At 42.8% G+C, this 27,728-nt stretch overlaps 1 pseudogene; it reads right to left on the bottom strand.

Moving 5' to 3' along the window:
- Positions 1–15,737: 15,737 nt before the first annotated feature.
- On the bottom strand, positions 15,738–26,821 carry LOC147448305 (lysine decarboxylase 1-like; annotated as a pseudogene).
- Between the last annotated feature and the right edge of the window lie 907 nt (positions 26,822–27,728).

Genomic DNA, 27,728 nt, shown 5'->3' on the forward strand with positions numbered 1-27,728 from the left:
GAAAGAGAGCCACCGAGGATGTCTGCACAAGCATGGTTATACTAGAAGGAGATGTGTGATGAAGGTTTTCCCCCAGGGATGAAGAGAATCTCTCTATGGTACCATTTACTATATTGGCCCAGACTCATGATCAATCACTTGTTCGATCCAATGCACATATTCAAGAATGTGGGTAATCTGATGTGGGACCATTTGAATGGCAAGAAAGATACTTTGGGAGCCAGGGTTGACCTTAGAAATGTGGATCTTATGGAGCAATATTGGCCGCAGAAAACACCCGATGGATCGATAAAACTCCCTAAAGCACCATGGATTTTGACAGGAGCCCAAGAGGGAAAAATAAAAGATACCATTCGATTTGTGCAGACCCCAATGGTGTAATGCACTTTCTCAAAACGTGTTTCACTAAAGAAGGGAATCTCACCGGTTTGAGGTCAAACGACTGGCATAAAATGTGTTAGGTATGTTTGAAGTGGAATATATCATAGTGAGAATTGTGTAACAAATTTGTGTGTGGACTTTAATATCATTGCTAGACATGTTTTGCAGTTTATTTTACCGATGGCCATTGAGTGATGTTTGTCTCCTGACGTCCGTAACACAATCTACAAACTTGCGAAGTTGGTGCAATGGATCTCACAAAAGGAGATCAATGTAGACTCCATACCATTCGCCAAACTAAATGCTGTGGAGATTATGTGCATGTTTGAGAAACACTTTCCTACTACCATGCTAACCATTTAGGTGCATCTTCTTGTTCACATAGTTGATGAGGTGTAAATAGCTAACACAGTACATTCAAGATGGATGTTCTTTTTAGAACGTTTTATGAAAACGCTGAAGAGATATGCGTGTCAAAAGTCACGTCCTTAGGGTAGCATGGCAGAAGGTTGGCTGGTATCAGAGTCCCTAATTTACATTGGAGAGTGGCTAGAAGGATTTGATAAAGCTCGAGACACGCTATGGCGAACCATAGATGATGAGCGCATATTTGGGATTGTCATGTGCAATCTCGGTGTTGAGAAGAAGATGACGAAAGATCTAGAGGCTAAAATCAACCGATTTTGCATGCTTCACAATCCAGTGATGCAAAAGTGGATTTCACAGTATGAGGATGCAAAGCAAGAGCGAAAAAGGGCACGAATCGAGTGGAGACGGGGAAGATGACCACCGATGCATTATCCGGCGGGTCTGGAGAGCCTACCAACATTCATTAGCTTAAGATGGTTGCACAACCAATTGAAAATCGCACAACAGTGCGGTGAAGAAGTGACTGAGGAGGAGTGGGAGTACTCTCGGGGTTACACGACCAAGGTAAGTTTGCAATGTACGACTAGCGACTTTCTAGATGTTTGAACGGCCACTCATAATCTTTGTTGGTTGTAGTATAAGTCATACACAGCAACATGGTGTAAAGGTCGACATTTTAGGTTGGAGCGGATAGACAAAAAGCGTTTTACACAAGATTGTGGAATCATGGCATAATTTGAACAGTCTAGTCGACGACGGTCCTCTGATGCAGATCCTGTGGTGGAGGAAATCACTTACTTTGGCACGCTACAAGGGATTTTGAGGATCGATTATAGAGGATTTTTTGTCGACTTGTTTGATGTGCAATGGTTCAAGATAAACATGGAGGGTCGCCACGCTATTGTGCGCAGAGGAGAGTTTGGTTTCCTTGGGGTGGATTCCACTAAAAAATGGACCAACCTAAGAGACACTTTTGTACTACCCGAGCATTGTGAACAAGTCAGTCTGTAAATATTTAACACCCAATTTTAGAAGTTATGTGCTTGGAAGCTCTCATGTAAGTTATGTGGCTCTGGCAGGTGATATTTCATCCTACAAAGTCTGCATCAAACTGGTGGTACGCCATAGACGTAGCCCCTTGTAGTGCACGGACGTATGAGGGCTACCATGTGCCAATCACAACGACATCAATGGAGGAGATCGGAGAAGATGTTCAGTTAAAAGCCATTGAGGTGGTGCCAGACGAGCATCAAGCTGCTACTCTCTATGGGGTGCATGCAGAGGATCAACAAAATGAAACGGAGGACATCTGTCTAAACAAAGAAATCTATATAGACATAGGGAGTTATGCTGAGGTATGCGAGGATGAGAGAGAGACATCGTAAAGCCATAAACATTGTATTTGAACAATTTTGCTCCGTTTTATAATATATATTGTATTCACGTGCCTTTTTGTTCATTCCTATCTATATGCTATACTGGAGAAATTTTAATTGTGTTTAATCTTCATTGCTTCCACTCCAGGTATGCTACTTATCTCTCCTCCCACTCATGTCCGCTCTCTCTCTCTCTCTCTCTCTCTCTCTCTCTCTCTCTCGTGATAGTTAAAGATCTGTTGCAAGTAATCGAGAAAACTTGGCAAATAGAAAAGAAATTTAATTTATGACTAGAGTCTCTTGTCACAACTACATATAAAAGGCATGTTGTCCAAGACATAGCTTTTACAAGATACGTAGAATGCACACGGGAGACAAATTCAACAGAACCTCACAGGAATCCCTCCCCCTTTATGAGTCCTCTCTCTCTCTCTCTCTCTCTACACAGGAATCCCTCTCCCTATTATCTATAGTATAGATTATAACTCTCTCTACACAGGAATCCCTCCCCCTTTATGAGTCCTCTCTCTCTCTCTCTCTCTCTCTCTCTCTCTCTCTCTCTCTACACAGGAATCCCTCTCCCTATTATCTATAGTATAGATTATAACTTGTCCATGTTTTTATCCATTCAATATTAAGATTAAATGTTCGTGTGTTTAATGCAGGTATGGATGATGATGAGTTTCTTTCTTCTTTGTCACCCCAGCAGAGGAGGTGGTACGAGGAGCGTCATCGCTCTGGAGCACCATCGCGTCGTTCCACTCCTTCATGTTGGGGTATAAATCCCAATGTGGTCTCCCAGGTAAGTGGGCGGGCCGCCAGGTATGTACACATATTCTTTTGTAAAAACCTAATAAGAACTCACTATGCTCTACACATTACAGTAGAGCGAGTTCACCATATCGTTGTGCTCTTCTTCTGTCCATATCTTCTGGTTTTATCCCCTTGAGCTTTATAGGTTTTATCTGCTTCTTTTGTACCAACACGTGCCAAATCTGCTTCTTCCACAATGGGAAATTGGTTCCATCCAGCTTCTTGATATTGTAAAGAGCAGTGTCTTGTGATCTAGCCATAGCTACGCTTCACAGTAGTTTACTTTCCTGGGAAAAATTCGGCAGAGTTTCCCCTGTAAACTGACCTCTGAACCAATATCAACCTGTCAAATGAACCAAGAAAGCTTCAGATTCTACAGAAATTTTGGCAGAGTCTCCTTTGTAAAATGGCTCTGGTGTACTAAAAACAGACCAAAAAACAGCTCAAAAAACACTGTCTCTCTAACACTGTAAGCTGTGGGTAAACCTGTCCTGCACCTGTACTGTCTCTGACTGTCCTGTCACTGACTGTCCTGTCACTGTCCTGTAAGCATAGACTGCGACAATGCCTCAACGGCAGTAAAGCAAAGATGCAATCCCAACTGTCTAACTCACAGTCAATACATCCTAGCTGCCTATCTAAGGGTGCTCGAGGGATCGCTCCAAGACCTAGATCACCGAAAGGATCTCAACATTCGAGAATCCCCCAGCTCAATAAAACCTCACTCGACCCTCAACAAAGGCTGCAGTAAATCTGACAGTACATAGACTTCCCACAAAGTTATACATCCACAAATTTCCCACTATATGCTGTTACCGTTGCGGCGGTTGTTTGCCGCGTGACTCACAGCCAGCAAACCCTCAACAGACATACATCATCTCTGACAATACATCCCATCTGGAAGTACCTGCAATGTCAGGATGAAATCTGGAATATCAAGCAGCAAACACAAGCTACCTGATGAACTAGTGGATGTCGCCTACAGTCTGTGTGTAGATGCGCCCGTGTCGTATGTGACACGCCTCCAAGAACTGTGAGCCGTCGTTTGATGTGTAGACAGCCACAAATCAACACTGTGGGAGTGTCGATATCCTTAGCACCTGCAGTCGTAGGCCGTAAACCCCAAATTTGTAGAGTCGGATCTGCACCCGTCGAGACCACGTAGACGAAAATGGCCTGCATAGACCTTTGTTGAAGCCGAACGGTGGCTGAGATGACCTCAGAATGAAATTCTGACAACACCAAGCCCTTTGGGCTTGCCCATGATATTTGGGGCCGTGTCTTCGCTTGTCGAATTTCACTCCAATCTGAGTTGGTGACTCTAGCCTCCTGCAGTGCTGTCCCGAGCCTCGATCTGAGCTCTGATACCAGTTGAAGGAGTACTAGCGGAAGTGCGACGCGAGAGAGAGTGCGAGAAGAAGAGCACGACGATATGGTGAACTCGCTCTAATCTGGACGAAGATGAATGGAGCGAAATGGATGAATTGGCACTTTCTACCATTATGTTGACTTTGGCAGAAAGCGTTTACTTCAATGTAGCAGACGAGATGTTGGCTTATCAAGCATGGTTAAAGCTGAGTGATCTTTATGAGAAGCAGAGTGCAGCTTCACAGGTATACGGGCTTAAAAAGCTTGTTGACTTGAAGATGAAAGAAGGGACACCTATGTCCAATCATCTGAATGAATTCAACACAATCTATAGTCAGTTGTCAGCTCAAGGTGTCAAGTTTGATGAACCTGTTAGAGCTATGTTCCTGTTGATCACATTGCGGGAAAGTTGGGACACTTTTCGCACAGCTTTGAGTAATTCTGCACCTCCAGATGGTTTGAACATAGCAGGTGTAGAAGGAAGTCTGCTTACTGAAGAAACTAATAGAAAGACAATGGACAAAGGCAAAGGAACAACATTAGTTGTCAGGGAAAGGACCAAAGAAAAGTACAAAGGTGGAAAGAGGAATCAGTCTTGTAGCAAGTCCCGCAGTGCTAAAGGCAAGAGTGACATAGAATGCTACCATTGTGGCAAGAAGGGTCACATGAAAAGAGACTGCAGAGAATGGAAAGCAAAAAAAGGCAAAGAGAAAGCTGAAGACCATGGTGAGAAGAACAAGTCCTCAGTGAAGATTCAAGAAATAAATGTGACAAACACTGTTGCAGTGGATGACAGTCTAGTGTCAGGAGACATCTACTTCTTGAAGAATACAATGGACTCAGCTCTTCTTACAGCATCTGATGGAAATGTATTGAGTGACTGGATTATAGACTCAGGGGCATCACTTCATGTGTCTCCAAACAAGGAGTGGTTTACCTCTTATGTGCCCACTAAAGATCATGTTTGGCTAGGCAATGGGCAGACATGTGAGATCTTAGGTGTTGGAGATGTTCAATTGAAGTTGCAGAATGGCTCTTCTTTCACGCTGAAGAATGTGAGACATGTTCCCGCAATTACAAAGAGCTTGATCAGCACAGGTTTACTTGATGATGCTGGCTACGTCACCACTTTTGGACAGAACATGTGGAATATATCCAAGGGTTCTATGACAGTAGCACATGGAGTAAAGTATGGAGGACTTTACATGATTTATGTATCAAATGTCTCTAAAAATGTAATCAATGTAACCGAGCAGCTGAACGTTTCTTTGTGGCATAGCCGGTTAGGACATATGTCCAAGAAGGGAATGGAAATCTTGTCTCGTTCTGGTTATTTGCCTGGATTTTCATTTAGTGATTTTGAATTCTGTGAACATTGTCTGTATGGTAAGAAAACACAGCAGCCACATAAGCATAGAAGGAGTAGAAGAGATACACAGTTGGCACTTGTTCATAGTGATTTGTGTGGACCTATGCCTAACCTATCTCTAGGGGGAGCTTCTTACTTTATGACATTTATAGATGATTACTCGAGGAAAGTATGGGTTTACTTTCTCAAGCACAAGGATGAAGCGTTTAGTGTTTTCAAAACGTTTGTGACACTTGTGGAGAATCAGAGTGGCAAGAAGCTTAAATGCTTACGCACTGACAATGGTGGAGAGTATGTTTCAAAGGCCTTTCAGGACTTTTGTGAGTCAAAAGGTATAAAACGTGAACTTGCTGCTCCTTACAATCCTCCTCAAAATGGTGTTGCCGAGAGGATGAATAGTACCATACAAGAGAAGGTCAGAAGTATGTTGTCTAATGCACAGCTGCCAAATGGGTTTTCGGCTGAAGCTGTATCAACAGTTGTTCATCTTATAAATAAATCTCTAGCAAGGTTTTGCAGAAGGATTTAGTGGCAGAGATGGTATGGTCAGGCAAGGTGCCCTCATACAAGCATCTTAGAGTCTTTGGCTGTGAGGCATATACTCACATTCCAAAGGAATTTAGGAACAAACTTGAGCCAAAGAGTAGAAAGTGCATCTTTCTAGGCTATGGTAATTTTGGTGAGATGGGGTACAGACTTTGGGATCCCGAATCTAGAAAGGTTATCCCCGCAGCAATGATGTTCACTTTAATGAATCCAAATATCATTCTAAACGAGAGAGGGTTGAGGAGATTAGAAGAGTTGTCTTCCAAGAAGATGGACCTGCACGTGCAAGACAAAATGTTAGGGCTCAAGAGGGGCAAGGACAGGATAGAGTGGAACCACAGGTTGTGGCTGAGCCTGAGCCACCTATTTTGCGTAGATCTGGACGTGTCACGCGACCTCCTGATAGATTTGTTCCATCTATGAACTATGTCATGTTGACTGATTGCAATGAGCCTTCATGTTACAAGGAAGCAGTGCAAATGAAGGACTCCGGGAATTGGCAATTGGCCATGCAGTCAGAGATGACAGCTCTGCATAAAAACAAGACATGGAAGCTAGTTAAATTACCACAGGGAAAAAAGGCTCTACCCTGTAAATGGGTTTACAGGTATAAGATCACCGCTCATGATAGTCAGCCAAAGTACAAAGCAAGGCTTGTTACCAAGGGCTTTAAGCAAGAACAAGGCATTGACTTTGATGAAGTCTTCTCTTCTGTGGTCAAGATGACTACATTGAGATGCTTTCTTGCATTGGTTGCCATATTAGATTTGGTGTTGCACCAAATGGATGTCAAGACAGCGTTCTTGCATGGTGATTTAGATGTGGAAATTTACATGCAGCAGCCAGAAGGGTTTGTTGAGAAAGGCAAGGAAGATTGGGTATGCCAGTTGTTAAAGAGTCTTTGTGGCTTAAAACAATCACCGAGGGCATGGTACCATAAATTCCACAAGTTTATGCTTTCTGAAGGCTACAAACGTAGTGAGTTCGATCACTGTCTATATACAAAGAAGGCTAAGGATGGCAGTTGGCTGATCCTTATTTTGTATGTGGATGACATGTTGATTGCTGGCAAGCACTTGGAAGAAAATTCAGCTTTGAAGTCAAAGATGGCAAAATCGTTTGACATGAAAGACATGGGTGAGGCAAGTCATATACTTGGTATGCGCATTGAGAGAGACAGATCAAAGAAGTTGATTTGATTATCTCAAACAGAGTATATTGACAAGGTTTTGCAATGTTTCAATATGGAGAAGGGAAAGGCATTGAGTGTTCCATTGCCACCATATGTGAAACTTAGAAAACAAGATTGTCCTGTGTCTGAGGAAGAACATGCTGAAATGGATAAGATTCCATATGCGTATGCAGTGGGTAGTTTGATGTATGCAATGATTTCTACTCGCCCAGACATTGCATTTGCAGTGGGAGTAGTAAGTTGATACATGTCAAACCGAGGCAAGAAACATTGGGAGGCAGTGAAAGGAATATTGAGATACCTGAAAGCTACAAAGAGTATGCGTATATGCTATGGGAGTCAGGAGCTAAGTGTAAAGGGTTTTACAGACTCAGATTATGCAGGTGACTTAGACAACCGAAGGTCTACGTCAGGGTATGTCTTTACATTGGCTGGTGGAGCAGTATCATGGCGTTCTAGATTACAAGATTGTGTTACTCAGTCTACTACAGAGGCTGAATATGTTGCAGCATGAGAGGCATGCAAAGAATCAATTTGGCTTAATCGACTAGTAACAGATTTGGGAATCAAAGAAGAGATGCCTGTGTTATATTGTGATAGTCAAAGTGCTATACAATTGGCTCGCAATCCAGTTTATCACTCAAAGACAAAGCATGTGGATGTGAAGTATCATTTCATCAGGGAAATGCTCAAGGATAAGCAACTTCAGCTTGTCAAAGTTCACACCACAGAAAATCCTGCTGATCTACTTACAAAAGGACTTCCCTCAGAGAGCTTTGCGCATTTTCGCAAGCAGTTAGGTGTAGGGTAGTACATCACTTCTCTACATCTCTTGTATATTAGCTTGTATAGTAGCTTCTCTCACACTTAAAGTACCACATTGGACTTTAAGTGGGAGGTTGTTGGGGTATAAAGCCCAATGTGGTCGCCCAGGTAAGTGGGCGGGCTGCCAGGTATGTACACATATTCTTTTGTAAAAACCTAATAAGAACTCACTATGCTCTACACATTACAGTAGAGCGAGTTCACCATATCGTCGTGCTCTTCTTCTCGCACTCTCTCTTGCATCGCACTTCCGCTCGTACTGCTTCACTTCAGTGTCTCCCTCCGTTTTGGAGCATTCAGTGCGCTCCAAAGATTCAGTGTCGACAAGACGATCTTCACACTCATCTAGGGACCGATGCTCTAGTGATGGCGGTGACGGTTGCTATGGAGATGCTGTCACTGATGCCCCGACACCGCCTTGTGTTCGACGAGGCTCCTTAACTTCCCCTTCTTTTCCCGCCCCGACACCAGCCACAGCATACGCCATCTACGCCACGTTTTGCACGGCTATCGGCCGTTCCTGACTACATACCACTAGCTACTCCTCCGGGAGTCACCCCAGTCGACACTCTTCGCTTCGGGGCCCAGAATCCAGTGGAGACACCTGACGTCCGTATCCCCATCAAAACGTTGCTAGAGACCCTTGTTGAGACACCCAGGTTCACGCGTCACAGGTGAGAGGGCTTGCTGTACTCGATCGACATCAGCGGTGGCATCATCTTGGATGACAAAGGCAAGAAGGTGATCGCGTGCATACACGGTCTTTTCTCTCAGGTGTTTAGACACTACATACTAAAAATTCAGAGTGAAGTGCAAAATGAATTAAAAGACAGAGTCATCAGCATGCTGCATGACGAGTTTCCCGTGTCAAGTCGGGATGAGCTCTTCAATGAAGAGCTGATGAATATTCAAACGCGCGAATACTGCAAGCACAAGAGTTTGAAGTACAAATAACAATAAAGCATGGGTGGAATAGACCAGGTTGGGTGGCCAAAGAAGATTGGAAGAATACAAAGCGAGCAGCACGCGAGAATTATGACAAGTGGAAGCAACAAAAAGAGGCAGCCAAAGCACGGGTAGAGGGGGAGCTCGCACCACTTGGGGAGCGACGGGTAGGCATCATTTGAGGTTGTTTTTGTAAGTGTTTTTGCATTGCTATTTAGGTTTGGTAGTTACGTCTATTTGTACTTTTAAATTCTAACATAATGGATTCTTTGTTTGAATAGTGGTCGATGAACAGGACGTGACCCCACACCGTACGAGCGCGAGTACGCAGGCAGAAAGAGCTTAAAGGCCCTGATGGACATTCTGAGTTCTCGCAGCGGCATGGTTAGTATTTCACTTTACTTTTTACATTTGTTGTATTTTAATGATAAGCTAAGAAAATAGATTGTTTTGTAATTATATGTTTATACTTACAGAAAGTCTTATTGTTTTTTTTTTTGCAGAATCCAATAGATACACTGCTTGGATGCGATGAGACGTCTAATTAGACGACATCAGTCTAGCCATAGCCAAATAGCATTAGTTTCCTTTTTTCATAGCATGTATAATGAGATGACATGTATACGTCTTATTGTAACTATTTGAAAACCATGTATTTCTCAATAATGACAATTGTGTAGTTGTAACTATTACATTTGAAAAGCTTAATAATCAAGTGATTTTGCCTATGATGTGTATAATTGTCATTGATTTACTTTTGTCAATTAACTTTCGTCCAATCACTTTTGTCAGTTTTGTATCTTTATACTGCAAACAATACTGTGCATGATGGAGTTAATGGTTATATTTTCTTGTGGGTGACTACTTTGGGTCTATACCTTGCACTTTCTTTCAAAGGTGAATTTGGGCTTATCTTGGATTCATTTAGGTTTACTCTATTCTGGAAACATTCAATATGATTAATGGGTGCCAGGGCATTCAATGCCCTACCACCCAAACTTTTTTACTCTCGGGCATTTCTATAACCGTCTCTACATAAGGTTCTGCCACGTCGCTATACGCGTTGCTACAGAAGAATTGTAATCGTTGCTATAACCGTCGCTATATGTGTCGCTATATAGCAATGTGTATAGCGACGGTTATAGCGACATTTCCCGTAGCGATGCTGTTAACGACGGTCTTGGCGACGTCGGAGAGTATAAAAACCCAATGTATTTCTATCGCTAAAAGCGTCACAAGTGCACATAACCTCTTGTAGTGTCATTGTTTCTATTTTCACATTGTGATTCATTTTCGCTTTGCATTCAGATCATAGCTCTGTGATAAAGTTTGCAGATGGCAGCCTCACGTAGCTTCTGTCGCATCGCCGCGACAAATGGACTGACCTTCACATTGCTTGCTTGCAATACCCTTGTGGCTTCGAGCTCGTATTGTGCATTTCTGAGATCCTTTTTAGCATTTTGCAATTGTGTTCTCAGATAAAGGACAATTGCTACGATGCATTGCAAATCCTCCAAGTCAAAAAATGAAAGCCTTTCTACCTCCTACCGAGTGCTACGATGAGAGGGTGGTGTGCCCTTGGAAGCTGACCTATTGCTCATACCTACTCGGCCCGAGTTGCCCTCCCACATTTCAGCTGGTTCATCCTCATGTTTTAGAAGTTGATGCTGGAAATTATGCATCCTCCACTTGTTAACATGGCCCTAGAAGTAGCCCTTCTCATGAAGATCCTACAAATATAGCACAACAAACTCAGTCTAATTGAGCTTCATGGCTGTACCGCTTGCATTCAATACATGACTAAATTCTTTGACAAATCCCTTTGCAAATGTGGAGTTGATATCCATGTTTGTTGCACGCTTATGGTAGACCTTATAGTGTAACTGCATCATTTGCTCATACATGTTACTCCGGAAGTAGTTGCATTTAATGGGGTACTGATTGGGATCCTTCGTCTGTTTAAACACACTGAACCATTCCAAATCATTGAGCTCCCACCTTAGAAATTTTGGATCTGAACTAGTCACGAAGAAGCCATAAGTATCATTGAAATCTTCCACAGTTACACATAATTTCTCATGCAATGGGATCTCCACCTTGGGAGATGTCCATCGAATTGCACACATGCAATAGGAACCTTATAAAAAACCAAAAGATTACATGATCAAGAGAGTAGAACTTGAAAAAATACATTCCATCTACATATGTAATGCCCCTCTGTCTTTGGCCGTGAATGGAAAATCCAGTGCTCATGGGGGAGCCGATCCAAGATTTCATGCAGGGGACACTAAAGAGAGGAATACACACACGCATGGGGAGAGAGAGAGAGAGAGAGAGAGAGAGAGAGAGAGAGAGAGAGAGAGAGAGAGAGAGAGAGAGAGAGAGAGAGAGAGAGAGAGAGAGAGAGAGAGAAATTGAGTCGTTCCTTCCTTTGCATGCATGCATGAATTGTGTCATTGGGAATCAGGAAACGTCACTCTTTTGTGAGGTGAAGGAGAAGCAATAAAAGACTTGGACCTACTGTGTTTCTTGGTTAGTGGATGGATGGATGAATCCTTGGAGGTCTCTCGTTGGTAGTCCAAGCTCTCTCTCTCCCTTGTAGCATGCTGAACAACAAATGATGGATGCTTGGCAAAGCCCCCATGTATCTTGCCTGTGGCCCCCACACCCCGCTTCTATGTGTGCTTCATCAATTCACTTCACTCAGTAACATCCCCGCCGAAACTCACTACTTGGAATGGAAAAAGGGAGTTTTGTCTCGCCATGTTAAAATTTCAGTTCGAAAAATGTCCCACCACTCAACCTTACATGATTGCACCCCACTCAAATTAAATACACAATTCCATATACTCATCCTAAATATTTTCCTTATGCTAATGATGTGTGCTTGTTGGCACATGCTAACTAACACAAAAAGCGTGACACGTTAACATGCTTACACCCATATCAGTCTACAACCACTAGAATGAAAACTTTACCATTTATTGTTCTAGGTAGACGGTATCCATATCATCAATGTGCCCAACTTTTCAAAGGGTAAATTTGCAAGCACTATTTTCCTTGGATCATGCACAAACCTTTTGTTTCCATTGACCTGACAATTATGACAGCTTCTACACTAGTGTTGAACATCCACATGCAAGCTTCACCAAGAATACCACACAAGCAAAATCTTCTTCACAATTTTCTCTTGGGCAAACTGACCACCACATGCTTCCTCATGTAAACCTTATAGTATGGCTGGAATTTCCTCAATTGTTGAGAATTTAGAGTTCTAACAAAATGACTTTAATGTTACAAAATATTTCTCAAGGTCATCAAACCAAAAAATTCTACTTGTTGTGTCAATTTCAGGGGTGAAGTAACTCTCAGACTAAGTAAATGAAGCGTGGTATGAATTCACCTTTTGAATGAATGAAATGACCGCCTTGAGACTTTTGGGGGATGGGAATTCAATAAGAGCCATTGCCTTTGAAGGATCCACCTTGATGCCTTTGGAAGAAACTTAGTGACCAAGCAAAATAACTTCATCCTTACCTATGTGACATTTGTCGGGATTGAGTTGACCTCCCATGTCATAGAGTTTTTTCAAACCTTCTTCTACCTTCTGTAGGTGCACTGATTTTGAGTAATACAAGAAAAACTCATCAATCAATGCCCTAATGGACTTCCCAAAGAATTCTTGAAACACCATGGTTATGAAGCATTGAAAAATTGCTAGAGTCTAAAATCAAAGCAGTCCCAAGGAGGGATGAGGGCTTGGATGAAGATTGTTTTCAATCGATCATCTAATGAAATTCCTATTTGAAAGTAACATGAATAGCCATATCACACAATGTACTTTTCATGGCCAGTTGCTTCATTTAGTATCTCATCCTGAAATGGAAGGGAAAAATGATCTCCCTTGGTTTTATCATTGAGAGGCCTATAGTTAGCACATACTCTCCACTTCCCATTCTTTTTAGGAGTGACCACTACTGAAGAGACCAACTCTAAATTCTCAACAGGATAGATAAACCCTGTAGCTAGAAGCTTCCTCACCTCTTTGATTAGAGTCTACTCCTTGATGACTCACAGTCTTTGTAGCTTTTGTGTCTTAGGTGTGGCCTCGGGCTTTAACTTGATCTTGTGTTGAACAACATCTACTCCGTGCACATTTGTGTAATCTGACAGAAATCCTAGGAGACTTTCTTAGCACACCTTTAAAAGTCCTCTCTTTCTTCCTTTGTAAGTATTTTTGACAACATACCTTCTAGAATCCCTTCATCTTGCACACCTTGGTTCTCTTGGGGACCTACCTCCTCCAAGACTTGACAACATGTTTCTTAGTTGCTTGGCCTAAACCTTACCCCCATGATTTCAATGGAAGAATCCTCTTTAGTAATGATGCCGCTACTTTCTTCTTCTAAGGTGCTATCAGTCTAGTCTTCCTTGATCTCATTTTGAAATGATTCTCCATGGAGCTCCTCTTGACGTTGTTCCTTCATGTCCTCGGGGGGGGGGGGGGGGGGGGGGGGGGGGTGCACTTAGAAAAAATCACCTATATCACATGCATTCAAAGGGGTTAAAAAAAAAACTTTACTTACATGCCCTAAAGTAATAAAACAACCCCTTTTTCTTAAGAAACTTACGGATTTTTCCCAAATTAAAATAAAAACCCCCTTCTATTCTCCTAATTTTTTCTAATGAAAAAAAACCCCTTATGTTGAACTCTTGCCAGAAAGTGACCGAAAAACAACTGGTTGGTGGTCGGTGGTCAATGGCTAGTTGGTTGGTGGTGCAGGTGGTTAGAAGTCTTTGGCCGGCGACCAAAATCAATGGCCGGTAGCCGTTGTTCAGTAGACGATCTATAGGCGAGCTTGTCCATAAGGGCGTTTACACATAGATGCATGGGAGAGTTCTACTTGAATCTGTCTACGCAAGGATGGCTACACATGGTTGTCTCTCATAAGAGAGGGTAGCCCATTTCGGCATATAAAATGAGGCCTCTTCTACGCACAAAAAAAGTGTGGTGGTTGTAAGGTATGGTGAAGCGGAAGTGTGTGTGAGGTGGTGTAAGAGAGTGAAGCAAGGCATGAGTTCTATGAAAGGTTTCTAATCCCTTTGTAACCTACTGCTAGATTGAAGTGCAAAGCCATTAAGGGGCTACTTTTCCATGGATATAGCCCACTCTTAGGTGAATCACATATGAGATCTCTCTCTCTCTCTCTCTCATATCTCTTGAGTGTGAACATTATCTCTCTCCACTAAGTAACCCACTCTAATCTCTATTTAGCTACTCCTTAAATCCTAACACAAGCTAGTTGCAACTAACACTTGTTCTTGATCCGATTATGCTAAATTGTTAATTGGATGTGCAAAACCTTGCCAAATATCCAACAAGATCTAAGTTACATATCGAAAGATGGTTACTAGTGAAGGAATAAGGAGAAGGTAGGGGCAGATACTAATTAGTAACGAGGTGCAACGTTTTCCAAAAATCAAAGGCCGAAGAGTATTTTAACCGGCTAAAATTGCAAAATCCCAACTTGCCTTGGAAAAAAACCAGAAAAAATATACCAAGCTTTAGTGTAGTTTCCGGCAAATGCTTCAAATTTTGAATGTTTTTGGTAAGTCCTGATGCGAAGTTGAGGCATTTCTATAGGCATGTATACCTACACCGATCTCAAACCTTTTAAGGACTAGGCTAGTAATTGTGTTTCGTGCATATGGTGCATGTAGTTGGATATGTCTCGATCCGAGTATGTGAGCACAATTTGGTAAATATTGTAAGTGAGTGGAATACCTCATAGATGCCACTCTCTCTCTCTCTCTCTCTCTCTCTCTCTCTCTCTCTCTCTCTCTCTCTCTCTCTCTCTCTCTCCCCTTCTACAACAATTGGACAATTTTGATTTTTTGCGTAGTGCATATGTATCACATGACTTTTGCATATACAATAATCATGTTTCTTGCATATGGTGCATGTAATTGCATTTGTGTCGATCCGATTATATTGAATTGTTTATTGGTTGTGGGAAACCTTGCCAAATAAGTAGCAAGATGTAAGTTACATATTTAAAGATGGTTAGTAGTGAATGAATAAGAAGAATCTAGGGGCATATACTAATAATTAATGCCAAAAACCTAAGGTGTAGTGTATTTTAATCGGCTAAAATTCCAAAATCGTGCTTGACCTGGGAAAACCCGGCAAAAATATAACAAGTTTTAGTGTAGTTAGTGATAAAAATGCTTCAAATTTTGACCTCAAAATCGGTCCAACTATCTTACATCTACCCTTATTTTCTTCTGCTAAAAAAAATGATTTTGGCAAGAGAGATTGTGAGGCACATTGATGTAGGCATGAATAATACCTACACCGACCTAGATTTAGAAGGACTGGCACAAGCTTTTCAAGGAGCATTGTTTACCAAAAAGTTGTATACTAGGCTAGTACTACACTGAGCCAAAGAGTAGGGTATACAAAAAACCAATTGAAAATATTAAATCGAGAGTTGTGGGGAAATTTTCATCATGCCAGTAGGCCACGTCACCGGCCTGCAAGAATGCAGGCTGGTTAGTCAGTGACAACAAAGCCAAAAGCTGGGATGTGGGTGACACCGAAACCATTGAAGGAGGTAGTGAGAGAGATCAAAGAGGATCGCCACAACAGGTCACCGATCTCAAGCTCTAGCAAGGGGTGTCTCTTGAGGAGAGTGTCGAGGGCACTACAGATGGGGCCAAAAACGTTGGAAGGAAAGAGAGGCAAGCCCTGGTAGCTCATGTTGTAGGGCTTGGATGTGCAAGCGAAGGGAATGGGCAATGGCACGGGCGTGTTGAGGGGTAGCAAAATCATGGGGAAGCTGTGATGGGATCCGTTGCTGATCCAATACTCTCTCCTGCTTCCTCACATGAACTTGACAAAGATGCACGCCACCAATATGAAGGGTGCGCATGCAAAATATCACCTCGGCTCCGTTATGATCTCTATGTTTGTCTCATCAGTGCTACTGCGGCGATATTGGTGCTTTAATCTGGGAAGTACCCATCCAACACCTTGTTGATCATCGGTGCCACATCTTGAGTGTTTATCCCCCCTCCCTTGCTCTGTTCCTTCAGCTCCTTCCCTGATGAGCAGAATCCTTCCCCTATATCTAGCACATACATCGGCTTTTCTAGTAGCTGCTTCCCCAACTCAAAGATACTCCGTGCAGTGGCTATGGCCCCATCAAACTCATTTGGGTTGATGGCCGCGCTTCCAACGTGAAATACCATCCTCACCAGTGCTAGCCCTACCTCCCTTGCACTGTGCAGACGGGCGGGTACTTCCTCCATATGGGCTCCGTACTTGGAGCTCAAGTGGATGGTGGTGCCTTCATCGTTGGTCTCAATTTGGAGGAGCAGCTTCGCCTTGCGTAGCGCCATTGATTTCTTGATCTTGTGCAGATCCACCTCTCTATCGAACGTAGTCAGCTACACTCCATTGATTTCTTGATCTTGTGCAGATCCGCCTCGCTATCGAACGTAGTCAACTGCACTCCTACCACGGTGGCAAACTCCATGTGGGATTGGTGTTAAGTATGGAGCCTGATTTACCCTTGTAATTTTCTGTGGTAAAAGCGCACATTTGTAAGGCCCCCATTATGAGGAGAAGCCATCGTGTGTGAAGGAAAATCACTCACCGGAAACCAAAATTTTCACGGACAAGAATCAGGGAAACCTTTAAAGGCCTCGGGGGCAGAGTCCCCCGAGACTTTTTTTCCGCCGGAATATTCTTTTTCGCCGGAATATTATGGTTGGACGGCGGTCGGAAAGTGGTCGGAAAACAACCGGTCGGTTGGCCGGTGGCCGGTAGTCAATGGCCGGTGGCCGGTGGTCGAAAGTCAATGGCCGGTGGCCGGTGGCCGAATTCAAAAGCAGACTTGTCTTCTCAAGGGCGGCCACACATGAGCGGATTGGAGGGTCCGATTTGGACTTATTTGCACAAGGGCGGCTACACATGGCTGTCTCTCATAAGAGAGGGCAACCCTTTTGGCCTATAAAAGGAGGCCATTTCTACACACATTTCATAGTGTGAAGTTGATGCAACAAGGTGAGTGTGAGGTGGTGAGAGTGAAGAAAGGCGGGAGCTCCATTAAGGGTATAATCCCTTTGTAAACTACTTCTTGTTTTGAAGTACTAAAGCCATTGAGTGGCTGCTTTCCCGTGGACGTAGCCCACATTGGGTGAACCACGTATATCGTGTGTACTCTCTCTCTCTCTCTCTACTCTATAATCTTGTGTATATAAATCTGTCTCTCTCCATTAAGTAATCTACTCAATTATCAATTTAGCTACGTCTTATTTCCTAACAACTGGTATTAGAGCAAGGTTTGCTCGTAGCTAAATTATCTCAAGGAAAGGATTCCTTGAATTGAGTGGGAGTTATGGCGGAGGAAGGGAAGCTCAAGATTGAGAAGTTCAACGGCAAAAATTACCAACATTGGAAGATGCAGATTGAAGAATATCTCTACCAGAAGGACCTCTATTTGCCACTAGGGGGTCTTGCAAAGAAGCCCGCAACAATGGCAGATGAAGCATGGATTGTCCTTGATCAAGAGGCACTGGGAACAATCCGGTTAAGCTTGGCGTCAACAGTGGCCTTCAATGTTTCGGAGATGAAGACCACGGAGGACTTGATGAAGTCACTTGACGACTTCTACGAGAAACCATCGGCATCCAATAAGGTATTTCTTATGAAGCGCTTGTTCAATCTAAAGATGGCAGAGAATGGTTTAGTTGCAGAACACCTAAATGACTTTAACACAAACATAAGTCAACTTCGATCAGTGAAAATCAATTTCGATGACGAAGTGCGAGCTCTCCTTATACTATCATCTCTACCGGATAGTTGGGACAGCCTTGTGATGGCTGTAAGTAATTCTATCTCTGGCACAAATACTCTTAAGTTTGATGATGTTGTGGGTGTTCTCCTAAGCGAGGAAATGCAAAGGAGAAGCACAGGAGAATCATCAAGTGCTGCACTATCAGTGGAAACAAGAGGAAGGCTTAAGGAGAGGTTCAAAAACCAAAAGGGTCGTGATCGCTCAAGGCGGAGCAAGTCACGCACAAAGTCAGTTCTTGAATGTTGGAACTGCGGCAAGAAGGGCCACGTCAAGAAGGATTGCTGGTCCAAGAAGAAGAAGGAGACAGAGTCTCAAGACAACAAGCCAACATTGGAGGCCAATGTGGCAGGTAAAGTAGAGCAAGATGCTCTAATTCTCTCATTAGACAATGTGTCTAATTCCTGGATAGTAGATTCCGGGGCTTCATTCCATGCGACACCAAACAAGCAACATTTCCAAGACTACACCAAAGGTAACTTTGGGTATGTATACTTGGGAGATGATGAAGCTTGTGAGATTGTCGGCAAAGGTACAGTTTCTATCAAAACTGCTAACGGAAATGAATGGAAGCTTAAAGATGTTAGGCATGTTCCTTCTCTTCGCAAAAATTTGATCTCTACAGGACAATTGGATGATGAAGGTCACAACATTGCATTCGGAAACAAACGGTGGAAGATCTCAAAGGGATCTTTGGTGGTTTCCAAGGGTGAAAAAGTCGGTACACTTTACTTGTGTACTGTTAGCACGCAACCTTCAACTTATGCAGCAACTACAGAAGTTGACAGTGCGGTGTGGCACTACCAACTTGGGCATATGAGTGCCAAAGGAATGCAAATCCTTCAAACAAAGAAGCTTCTACCAGGTTTGAAAGAAGTGGACTTAGAGTTCTGTGAAGATTGTGTTTATGGTAAACAAAAGAGGGTAAAATTTCAAAAATCAGGAAATGAAAGAAAAAATAAAAAACTTGAGTTGGTTCATTCTGATGTTTGGGTTCCTGCAAGTACACCATCACTTGGTGGCTCATTGTACTATGTAACATTCATAGACGATGCGACTAGAAAAACATGGGTTTATGTCATGAAGAATAAATCCGATGTATTTTCCATATTTCAAAGGTGGAAAGCCTTTGTGGAGAATGAAACAGGTACCAAGGTTAAATGCCTTAGATCCGACAATGGAGGCGAATATTGCAGCCAAGCTTTTGAAAGCTTTTGTGCTAGCAATGGCATTCGGAGGCAAAGGACAACCCCAAGGACACCTCAACAAAATGGGATTTCGGAAAGGATGAACAGGACAATCATGGAACGAGCACGAAGCATGCGGCTACATGCAGGCCTACCGCTTGAGCTTTGGGCGGAAGCTGTAAGTACGTCTGTGTACTTAATCAATCGTTCACCCTCAACGGCATTGGATGGGGGAGTTCCAAAAGAGGCATGGACAGGTAAACCGGTGAATTATTCATTTCTCAAAGTGTTTGGGTGTGAGGCTTTCATGCACATAGATAGAAGCCTAAGATCAAAGTTAGATGCAAAGTCCAAAAAGTGTTTCTTCATTGGCTATGGAGAAGGAGACTTTGGGTATCGCCTATGGAATCTTGAAGATGGTAAAATCTTAAGGAGTAGGGATGTAATTTTTAACGAACAAAATATGTACAAAGATTACTTGGAAAGAAAACAAACAAAAGAAACAGGTGATGAGTACCTGGAGCTTGAGGACGGTGAAGACTCAAGGACTGCAAACGGTGACAATGTGCAACAACGTCAACCAAATGAGGAGCCTCAACCTATTCCCCGAAGATCTACAAGAGCAAGTAGACCTCCAAAAAGGTTTGTTCCTTCCTTCAACCATCTCTTGATCTCAGATTCTGGAGAGCCGGAATCATATGAAGAAGCTATGCAACATGAATCCAAAGAAGAATGGACGAAGAGCATGCAAGTGGAGATGGACTCACTACATCGCAACCAAACATGGGAGTTGGTTGAGTTGCCTAAAGGTAAGCGGGCACTTCAAAACAAATGGGTGTACAAGCTGAAGGAAGAAAAAGGTGGGAAGAAAAGGTACAAGTCTAGGCTTGTGGTAAAAGGTTTTTCTCAAAAGAAAGGTATTGACTTCAATGAAATATTTTCTCCTGTTGTAAAAATGAACTCAATTAGGCTTGTCTTAAGACTTGTGGCTGCTCATGATCTAAATCTCGAGCAAATGGATGTAAATATGGCATTCCATCACGGTGACTTAGAGGAGGAAATCTACATGCTTCAACCAAAGAGGTATGAAGTAAAAGGTAAGGAGAAAATGGTTTGCAGATTAAAGAAGAGCTTGTATGGTTTAAAGCAAGCATCAAGACAATGGTACTTGAAGTTTGATCGATGGATGTTGGATCATGGATTCACAAGATGCAACTCGGATCACTGCGTCTACACGGAGAATTTGGGAGATGGGAAATTCATCATCCTAATGTTGTATGTTGATGACATGTTGATTGCAAGTGCTAACATGCATGACATCAAAGACCTAAAAGAGGAGCTGTCCAAATCTTTTTCAATGAAAGATTTAGGTGCTGCAAAGAGGATACTTGGTATGAAAATATCAAGGGACAGGACGAAGAAGACAATAAAGCTATCTCAAGAAGATTATATCAAGAAGGTACTAGAAAGGTTTGCAATGCAAAATGCAAAACCAGTTTTCTTTTCTTTGGCTGGTCATTTTAAACTAACGAAGGATATGTGTCCAAAGACACAAGAGGAGATAGCCTATATGTCTAAAGTTCCATATGCTGCATCGGTAGGTTCTCTAATGTATGCTATGGTCTGGACAAGGCCAGACATTACACATGTAGTGGGAGTTGTGAGTAGGTTCATGGACAACCCAGGTAAAGAGCATTGGCAAGCTGTGAAGTGGATACTTAGGTATCTAAAAGGGACAACAACAAATGCTTTGTATTTTGGAGGAACTGATATTTTTCTAGAAGTGTATGCTGATGCAGATATGGCAGGTGACAAAGATACTCGAAGGAGCACTACTGGCTATGTGTTCACGGTTGGAGGCACAGCAGTAAGCTGGGCTTCAAAGCTGCAGAAAGTGGTTTCACTTTCTACCACGGAAGCAGAGTATGTAGCAATGACGGAGGCAAGCAAAGAAATTCTATGGCTTCACAGATTCTTAGAAGAGCTTGGATTCGAACAAGACAATTGTGTCTTGTACAGTGATAGCCAAAGCGCTATCCATCTTGCAAAGAACTCAGCCTTTCATTCAAGGACAAAGCACATTGAGGTGAGATATCACTTCATACGCACTCTTTTGGAAGAGGGACAACTAAAGCTAGGAAAGGTGCATACAAGTGAAAATCCTGCAGACATGTTTACAAAGGTGGTCAACAAGGAGAAGTTGAGCTTTTGCTCATCTTCAATCGGCATTCAAGGATAAGAAGCCAGAATGGAAAGCAGTCACAGGTTTGGTTTGGAGATTAGTCTCCAAGTGGGAGATTGTTAAGTATGGAGCCTGATTTACCCTTGTAATTTTCTGTGGTAAAAGCGCACATTTGTAAGGCCCCCATTATGAGGAGAAGCCATCGTGCGTGAAGGAAAATCACTCACCGGAAACCAAAATTTCCACGGACAAGAATCAGGGACAACTTTAAAGGCCTCGGGGGCAGAGTCCCCCGAGACTTTTTTTCCGCCGGAATATTCTTTTTCGTCGGAATATTATGGTCGGACGGCGGCCGAAAAGTGGTCGAAAAACAACCGGTCGGTTGGTCGGTAGTCAATGGACGATGGCCGGTGGTCGGAAGTCAATGGCCGGTGGCCGGTGGTCGGAAGTCAATGGTCGATGGCCGAATTCAAAAGCGGACTTGTCTTCTCAAGGGCGGCCACACATGAGCGGATTGGAGGGTCCGATTTGGACTTATTCGCACAAGGGCGGCTACACATGGCTGTCTCTCATAAGAGAAGGCAGCCCTTTTGGCCTATAAAAGGAGGCCATTTCTACATGCATTTCATAGTGTGAAGTTGATGCAACAAGGTGAGTGTGAGGTGGTGAGAGTGAAGCAAGGCGGGAGCTCCATTAAGGGTATAATCCCTTTGTAAACTACTTCTTGTTTTGAAGTACTAAAGCCATTGAGTGGCTGCTTTCCCGTGGACGTAGCCCACATTGGGTGAACCACGTATATCGTGTGTACTCTCTCTCTCTCTCTCTCTCTCTCTACTCTATAATCTCATGTATATAAATCTGTCTCTCTCCATTAAGTAATCTACTCAATTATCTATTTAGCTATGTCTTATTTCCTAACAATTGGAGCTTGCAGGGATTGGCAAAGACAATGTGTTTGGAGGAGAAGCCCAGCAAGGTAATCTGAGGGATAAAAAATACCACATGAGCCTACCAATTAGCGAAGGAAATGAACTACTGCCATACTCATGTGTCTTCATTTTACTACTACTTAGCATTTTTCGGTTGGTTGGTGGTGCAGGTGCTTAGAAGTCTTTTGCCGGTGACAAAAATCAATGGACGGTGGTTGTTGTCAATAGTTAGTGGCCGATTTCTAGGCGGACTTGTCTCCCCAAGGGCGTTTACACATGGATGCATGGGAGAGTTCTACTTGAGTTTGTCTACACAAGGGTGGCTACACACGGTTGTCTCTCATGAGAGAGGGTAGCCCATTTGGGCATATAAAACGAGGCCTCTTCTACACACCAAAAAGTGTGATGGTTGTAAGGTATGGTGAAGCGAAAGTGTGTGTGAGGTGGTGTAAGAGAGTGAAGCAAGGCAGGAGTCTCATTAAAGGTTTCTAATCCCTTTGTAACCTACTTCTAGATTGAAGTGCAAAGCCATTAAGGAGCTGCTTTCCCGTGGATGTAGCCCACACTTGGCTGAACCACATATGTGCACTCTCTCTCTCTCTATTATCTCTCCTGTGTGTGAAAATTATCTCTCTCCACTAAGTAAACCACTCTAATCTCTATTTAGCTACTCCTTAAATCCTAACACAAGCTAGTTGCCGCTCACACTTGTTCTTGATCCGATTATGTTAAATTGTTAATTGGATGTGCAAAACCTTGCCAAATAACCAACAAGACGTAAGTTGCATATCGAAAGATGGTTAGTAGTGAAGGAATAAGGAGAACCTAGGGGCGCATACTAATTAGTAACAAGGTGCAATGCTTGCCAAAAATCAAAGGGTGTAGTGTATTTTAACCGGCTAAAATTGCAAAATCCCAACTTGCCTTCAAAAAAACTGCAACAAATATAACAAGTTTTAGTGTAGTTGCCGGAAAATGCTTCAAATTTTGAATGTATTTGGCAAGTCCTGATGAGAAGTTGTGAGGCATTGCTATAGGCATGTATACCTACATCGACCTCAAACTTTTTAAGGACTAGGCTAGTAATTGTGTTTCGTGCATATGGTGTATGTAATTGGATCCGTTTCGATCTGAGTATGTGAGCACAATTTGGGGAATATTGTAAGTGAGTGGAATACCTTGGAGATGCCACTCATTGTCTCTAGCTCACCCCTTCCTGTCAACCTCGAAGGATCTCTCTCTCTCTCTCTCTCTCTCTCTCTCTCTCTCTCTCTCCTCCTTCTTCTACAACAATTGGACAATTTCGAATAGTGCATATGTATCACTTGATTTTTGCATATACAGTAATCATGTTTCTTGCATATTGTACATGTAATTGCATTTGTCTCTATCCAATTATGTTGAATTGTTTTTGTTTTTTTTGCAAAACTCACAATTGTGAGTGGATAGTATTAAGAACATCATAAAAATACACCAACCTCAAGCTCAGACCGAGCCTTGAGGGTCAAAAGATTACAAGTTTTCTGCCTGACAGGGAGACCACAACTACTCCAAAGTTTTACTTATTACAAGTTGTCACCATGACATGTATGGTTCTATACCAATCCTCTGAGGCTTGTTTGCCTCCGATCATGTGGGATCGTCACTTTGCTCTCTTGCATGATTTCACAAAAGCTTGCCATAGCCAGATCCCCCTCAAACATGCGACAGTTCCTTGCTTGCCAAATATGGTGAAAGAAGTAGTATCTCATTATTTGAGTGCACATAAGGAGAGCAGGACTACCCATCCTGTTACTACCAAAGAGCAGATTAGTCTTGAAGAACTTAATTTTCCATGTCCTTTGAATCCACTTGCATATTTTCCCAACTATGCCACTGATAGCCTGACATCCCATGAAAAGGTGGGCTAGGTCTTCAGTAGCTATTATGCACCCTGAGCAAAAATTGGACCCGATTACTCTTTCTTGTATCTCTATGCCCATCGGTAGAGCACCCCACATCACTTTCTATAGAAATACCTTCATATACTAAGGCCACCTTGGCTTCCAGATGTTCTCCATGACTCCCTCCCACCGTTTTTCGGTCCAGTGCCTCACCCATAATTTGTTGAGGGGGCTACACCAGTTAGCCTCATACATTAATGCATGGTAAATGCGTTTAGAATGTGGTTTCCGAAAGAGGCTACTACTCCCGGGCCATCTCCAAGTCATTAGGAAAAGTTTGGACTCAAAAATGGGCCTTGTAAGAATTGTTGATGTGGCATAGCTTTCAAAAAGGGGGGATCGATAATTTTTTGCAAATAAGATCCAAACTTGTCAGAGCTTGGATATCTAGAATCTACTCTTCAAATGCTATCTATTGATATATAGCATGCATGTATCAGACATTGCCTTCATGTAGATATAGAAAAAGGTGATTTTAGATTACCGTAATGGTAACAAAACCTGGTTGATTGAAAATAACTGGCATAATGTTCATAGAAGTCATCCAAAATTTTTGGACCTTGGCTCTTTAGAATCCATTTTTCAAGAACTTTCCAATGATAGGTCATATCATGGGGTTCTAAGCAATATTTAGAGGGGTCTACCGGGTTGCTTTCTTTTGTACAACTTTGATGATGTGGCACTCTTAAAAGGCCCAAAAATGAGTTCAAAATTTTCCTAATGGTCCCATTCAAAATTGGATTCATAGATTGGCATCACCACCTTATCAATCTCTTTTAACACTCTGTATACTAGTAATAACTCAAAGCCATTCAATTGAAATTGGATTGCTATAGAGTCAGCAGTTTTCCAGCACTTACTGTTACCATCCCAGAATTTCTCTAGTTGAATGAGCCCCTTATTATTCACATTTCTATCCAATAGGGGCTTTGCGACGGCCCCAATATTTTAGAGAGCCAAGGGGACCAGTGCAAAATGGAGTTCTTAAAGTATCTAGTTTCTTCCCCCCATTCCAAAACCTCAGCTGCTCTTTTGCACTTCCTCATCAGTTCCCCAAAGAGTACACCAGATCTAAGATAAGACCACTTCGGGGCGAGAAGTTTGTCGTGCATCACAACCCCCTTCCACTTTCCCCCTTTCGATCTCAGTTTTACTGCATCAAGTATTTCCTTGGTCATGATAGCCCATGCTTGGTCCTGTTTAGCCAATGAGACCATAAATTTGGCACACATGGCCTCAACATGGGATACAGGGTTAAGAATGCCGAGCCCTCCTTGGTCTACCGGGCGAGCAACCACCTCCCATCTAGCCCACTACCATGGTCGGGAGGTTTTGGTGCTGTTTTTCCAAAGAAATCTTTTAACCGGTTTTAAGAATTCTTTCCAGTGGCACTTGGCCATCTTAAGCACGGGGCTGAGGAAAGCAATATACGGGATCATAATAGAGTTAATCACTCTAATCCAGCTTTGGAAGGGGAGGAGCACAACTCCCATATTCTCATTTTTTAGCTTATTTTTTCAAGGACCCATTAAAATCTTTGCCTTTGGGTTACTTCCACCCCTACGGGGGCTCCCAGGTGTTTGAAAACACTCCCTTTTGAGATAACATCTCCTGTCTAGATTGAATGGTCAAAAGAGTCGTTCTCCGACAGGGAGATAAGCCTTGACCTCTCTATATTGCACTTAGATCCCGAGGCCACGACAAATGTTTGCACAATCTCCAGAGCACTTCTGACCACTTGAGGTCACACCTTCAAGAATAGGAGCGAATCATCTGCGAACATTTTGGCCAGTAGCTAGTTGTTGCCCGGTAATGCCAGGCCTTGAATCTCTCCCCCCGTAGCACTGGCTTCGAGCATCGTAATGAGAGGATGCGATCCGATGGCGAACAACATGGGGGCCAGGGGACATCCTTGATTAATAGACCTTTTAACCTCAAAAGAGCCTACAATTTGTTATTGAACAAGAGCTATGATTGGCTGCCAACGCCTAGTGTGCGTATGAGGTGACAAAGGCGAGGCCCAAAGCCCACAGCTCCCATGACTTCTTCTAAATAGGACCATACTATTCTATCAGAGGCTTTGTCAAGGTCCACTTGCAGCAAGATGCACTCTTGCTTAGAGAAGGATGCATACTCAATTTCTACCATTGTTGCCAAGATATTGTCATATATAGATCTCCCTTTAATGAACCCGTGTTGATGGGGAGAGATTAGCCGACTCAGGAGGGGGGCAAGTCTGAGAGCTACCACCTTGGAAATAATGTTGTATGCTACTGACATCATTGTAATGGGATGCCAATGTTTAAGTTGAGAGCAGCAGATCTATTTGGAAATGGGCTTGATAAGCCCTCTCTTCACACTTGCATCCAACGACTCTTCGAAAATCGCTTGATTGGCCATCCGTGTGACTGGACCCTTGAGATCATCCCAGAATTCCCCGAAGAATTCAGCCTTGAGTCCATCCCAGCCAGGGGACTTTTCATTGCCAAGAGCTTTAAGTGCCGCTGAGAATTCCTCTTCAGAAAAGGCCAATTTCATGCGGTTGGCTTCCTCCTGGGGAACCTTCTTTTCAACACTCCCAAGTAAGGACACTCGGGCTTCTTCCACTTCCTAAGATTGGGTCTCTGGCTGGCCGATAATTTGGCTGAGATAATGGAGCAATCCAGACATCTCATATTGGTTTTGAATTGTATTCCCTTTCTAATCATTGAGCAAGTGCACGTGACCTCGACTCTTCCTCACCTTCAAAGCCCTAAAAAAATGTGTTTGGTTAGTAGGCTCTGGTTGAAGGAACGTTTCCCTAGAAATCAATCTCGCCTTCTTGATTTCCTCTAGCTGTTCGTTGGCCAGGTGAGATTTAGCTTCAAGCCATCGCTTGTGGTCCTCCTCGGTAGCCAGTCCGGCAGCCTTTCTAGAGGCTAAATGCGCTACCTTCTCTGTGAGATGTTTGATATGTGCCTCATTGGCTTTTTTAACCCAAGGACCTGAAGTTTTTATTGATTTTTGTACACTCCGAGCACATAGATTCCAAGCACTAGGTTTATTCATCCCCACATCTTTCTTGAGCTTTCCCAACGCTTTCTTGGTGATGCTTCTGAAGAGACGGTCTTTGAACAGGTGTGTCCCTGTTAACAAGGAGCTTTTTCTCCCCTCCCGGGAATTGTCCCCCCCCTTTATCTTTCTTGAGTTGTAAGTGTAATGGCATGTGATCGGAAAGGCTTTTTGTTGAGATTACCTTCATCTCTAACGTCGATGAAATCCAGTCAGCTTGATGAGAGCAGTAACCCAACTTGATTTCGAAAAAACCGCAACAATTATAACAAGTTTTAGTGTAGTTGCCAGCAAATGCTTCAAATTTTGAATGTTTTTGGCAAATCCCGATGAGAAGTTGTAAGGAATTTCTATAGGCATGTAAACCTATACCTACGTCAAACTTTGTAAGGAC

Source organism: Adiantum capillus-veneris, chromosome 11 (genome assembly GCF_014529385.1).
Source record: "Adiantum capillus-veneris isolate H3 chromosome 11, ASM1452938v2, whole genome shotgun sequence".
Classification (NCBI taxonomy): Eukaryota; Viridiplantae; Streptophyta; class Polypodiopsida; order Polypodiales; family Pteridaceae; genus Adiantum; species Adiantum capillus-veneris.